This window comes from Canis aureus, chromosome 7, assembly GCF_053574225.1.
Source record: "Canis aureus isolate CA01 chromosome 7, VMU_Caureus_v.1.0, whole genome shotgun sequence".
Taxonomy (NCBI): Eukaryota; Metazoa; Chordata; class Mammalia; order Carnivora; family Canidae; genus Canis; species Canis aureus.
Window position 1 is genome coordinate 26,859,524 of NC_135617.1, and position 4,277 is coordinate 26,863,800.

At 40.8% G+C, this 4,277-nt stretch overlaps 1 pseudogene; it reads left to right on the top strand.

The window, feature by feature from the left end:
- Nucleotides 1-828: 828 nt before the first annotated feature.
- LOC144316800 (proteasome subunit beta type-3 pseudogene) lies at nucleotides 829-1,526 on the top strand (annotated as a pseudogene).
- The last annotated feature ends 2,751 nt before the right edge of the window (nucleotides 1,527-4,277 follow it).

The window sequence follows — 4,277 nt, forward strand, 5'->3', positions numbered from 1 at the left end:
TCTTCCACTCCTCTCCTCCCTGTTACCTAACATCTAAATTTGGTATCAGTTGTCATTTGTCATCTGATTGTATAGTGTTCTTCTTATATCTAATGTGGTGAGTTGAATGGTAACCCCCAGAAAGATATTGTCCATGTCCTAATCCTCAGAATTTGTGCATCACCCTCTTTAGAAAAAGGGTCTTTGGGGTGCCTGGGTGGCTCAGTGGTTGAGCATCTGCCTTTGACTCAGGACATGATCCCGGGAGTCCTATGCCTGAGTCCCACATCAGGCTTCCTGCATAGAGCCTGCTTCTCCCTCTGCCTAGGTCTCTGCCTCTCTCTGTGTCGCTCATGAATAAATAAATAAAATCTTGAAAGAAAGAAAGAAAGAAAGAAAGAAAGAAAGAAAGAAAGAAAGAAAGAAAGAGAAAAAGGGTCTTTGCAGATGTAATTTAAGTTAAAAATCTTGAGATGAAGAGATAACCTAGATTATCCAGGTGGGCCCTAAATCCAATGGGATTGTCTCCCACACATATAGGAGACAAACAGAAGAGGAGACACAAAGAGAAGGCAGTGTGAAGACAGAGGCAGAGATTGTAATGATGTGGCCATAAGTTAAGTAAGCCAAGGAATGCTGACAACTACACAAAGTGGCAAGAGGCAAGGCTCTCCTCTGGAGCCTTCTAAGGGAGTGAAGCCCTGCTGACATCTTGATTTTGGACTTGTGGCCTCCAGAACTGTGAGACAGTACATTTTCATTTTTTTAAGCACTAAATTTCTGGTATATTATTACGTCAGCTCTAAGATGTCTCATAGATAATGGAAAGAGTCATAGCTGGGGGGGGGTCCCTCAGCACCGCAGCCATGTCTATTATGTCCTATAATGGAGGGGCCGTCATGGTCATGAAGGGGAAGAACTGCATGGCCATAGCTGCCGACAGGCGCTTTGGGATCCAGGCCCAGATGGTGACCACAGACTTCCAGATCTTTCCCATGGGTGATCGGCTATACATAGGCCTGGCCGGGCTCGCCACGGATGTCCAGGCTGTTGCCCAGTGTCTCAAGTTCCGGCTAAACCTGTATGAGCTGAAGGAAGGCCAGCAGATCAAGCCCTACACACTCATGAGTATGGTGGCCAACCTCTTGTATGAGAAACGGTTTGGCCCCTACTACACAGAGCCAGTCATCACTGGGTTGGACCCAAAGACCTTTAAGCCCTTCATCTGTTCTCTAGACCTCATCGGCTGCCCCATGGTGACTGATGACTTTGTGGTCAGTGGCACCTGCTCCGAACAAATGTATGGGATGTGCGAGTCCCTCTGGGAGCCCAACACGGACCCAGAACACCTGTTTGAAAACATCTCACAAGCCATGCTGAATGCTGTGGATCGGGATGCGGTGTCAGGTATGGGAGTCATTGTCCACATCATTGAGAAGGACAAAATCACCACCAGGACACTGAAGGCCCACATGGACTAACCCTCCGTTCCCAGAGACTACTTTTTTTTTTTAATAAATAGTTTTTCTTTCAAAAAAAAAAAAAAAGAGTCATAGCTAATGACAAAGAATGTGGGTTGCAACCACATAATTAAAGTAAAATTAAGGTAAAAAATATATTGTCTCCAAAAGAATAAGTTCAGTAAGAGAAAAGAAAAAAAAGGGAGAGATGAGAGCCAAGTGTTAGGGGTAAGGAATACCTATTATTAGAAAGGATGGGAAGACAACAAGGATACATCCAAGGATTTGGTAAAAGAAGACCCTCACTTTTGTTGAGAGCTGACATGGTACAAAATGGGGATGAAAATAAGGTGTAAACGGAATCAAGCATATTTAATGGGTTCAAGATACATAAACCATTCATTTGAGGAGTTTGCCACCAAAGGAAGGAAAAAAACTTGACAGTGCCTAGAAATGGCAGTAGTTTCACAGGAATGAGTGGTATACTGGCTTTGGCTTGTTTTTGTTTTGGGTTTTCTTTTTCTTTTTCCAAAATATAAGAAAAATATGGTTGAAGGAAAAGGAAAAGTTTTCTTTCCTCTTTTCTATTTTATATTCTCAGAGCCTGGTACAAATATTGACTAATAATTGAATTGTGATCATTAAAATAATGGATTTTATCTAATCTTTCAAATTATTGGGATGTAGTTGGTACAGTTGGTAATTAAAGTTGGAAACAAAGCTAATATTAGAAACAAAAAGTAGAGGTGTCATTATTTACCAATCCAAGATTAGGTATTATTTGCCTATTATATTAGTGAGGCAGTTAGTGAGTTGCATCATTTTTACTTACTATTTATAATTAGAGGGATACTCACATAGTACAAATAAAGACATAATGTCCTTTGTTCCTCAAAGGAGAAAACACAATGGAAGAATTTCAAAAGGACTATCATCTCTACCTAGTAATACAGTTATATAAGTACAAAAATTTTTGAATCATAGTTTAGTAATTATGTATATTAAATTTAACTTTGATAGCAATGCACAATGCCTATTTGAGATTAGTAATAGTAGCTAATATCTTTTAAGTGTATACTATGTGTTAGGCCTTATATAAATTAATGCATCAAATCCTGCAGGGGGTATCCAGAAGGAAGGGCTAGCATGGTCAGGGGTAGCCTGACAACTGTAGCCTGTTAGAGATTCTTTGAATTTCTTATAGACTTTCTATCCAGCCCAAAGAGAAAAATGTAGTAACAAAAAATAATGCACCTGGACTTCAGCTACCAGCCTTTAACCCTCTAGACCCAGTAAAACTCACTTCTTGAAGGTGAGTTTTGAACAACCTTATGATATTTAGAAGACCCAGAAAAGTAGCACTTCTGAATGCCAGAGTTGACTTCCCTCCAGTCACCTCTCAATCCAGCTGAAGACATTCATATCCTTTATCAGCAATGTAAATGTTTATTTTACCAAATATCTATGTTTCAGAGCCTTAGGAATGGGAGATAGCTCATAACTCTTATAATGTTCCCTACAGGATTGAAGAGAGAGAATAAGAGAAATAAAAAATGAAACATATAATGACCAGAGTGATACTGAGCATATTCCTTTATTTAAAAGATTTTATTTATTTATTTGAGAGACACAGAGTGAGAGAGGGGGAGCACAAACAGAGGGGAGGGGTAGAAGGAAAAGGAGGAGCAGACACCCCACTGAACAGGGAGACTGATGCAGGGCTAGATACCAGATTCTGGGATCATGACCTGAGCCAAAGGCAGACGTTTAACCGACTGAACCACCCAAGCATCCTGATCATATTTCAACTTTCTAAAAATCTTTCACATTGTGGTTTTGATTTGTATTTCCCTGATGGCCAGTGATGCAGAGCATTTTCTCATGTGTGTGCTGCCATGTCGATGTCTTCCTCTGTGAGATTTCTCTTCATGTCTTTTGCCCATTTCATGATTGATTGTTTGTTTCTTTGGTGTTGAGTTTAATAAGTTCTTTATAGATCTTGGAATCAGGGAAATACAAATCAAAACCACAATGAGATACCACCTCACACCAGTGAGAATGGGGAAAATTAACAAGGCAGGAAACCACAAATGTTGGAGAAGATGTGGAGAAAAGGGAACCCTCTTGCACTGTTGGTGGGAATGTGAACTGGTACAGCCACCCTGGAAAACTGTGTGGAGGTTCCTCAAAGAGTTAAAAATAGATCTGCCCTACGATCCAGCAATTGCACTGTTGGGGATTTACCCCAAAGATGCAGATGCAGTGAAATGCCGGGACACCTGCACCCCGATGTTTCTAGCAGCAATGTCACAATAGCCAAACTGTGGAAGGAGCCTTGGTGTCCATAAAAAGATGAAGGGATAAAGAAGATGTGGTTTATGTATACAATGGAATATTACTCAGCCATTAGAAACGACAAATACCCACCATTTGCTTCAACGTGGATGGCACTGGAGGGTATTATGCTGAGTGAAGTAAGTCAATCGGAGAAGGACAAACATTATATGGTCTCATTCATTTGGGGAATATAAATAATAGTGGAAGGGAATAGAAGGGAAGGGAGAAGAAATGGGTAGGAAATACCAGAAAGGGAGACAGAACTTAAAGACTCCTAACTCTGGGAAACAAACTAGGGGTGGTGGAAAGGGAGGAGGGCGGGGGGTGGGGGTGAATGGGTGACGGGCACTGAGGGGGGCACTTGACGGGATGAGCACTGGGTGTTATTCTGTATGTTGGCAAACTGAACACCAATAAAAATAAATTTATTATTAAAAAAAGAAAATAAATAAAAATATTTCACAGTACTAGCCATCCAGGCAGTCATGAAATATATGCACT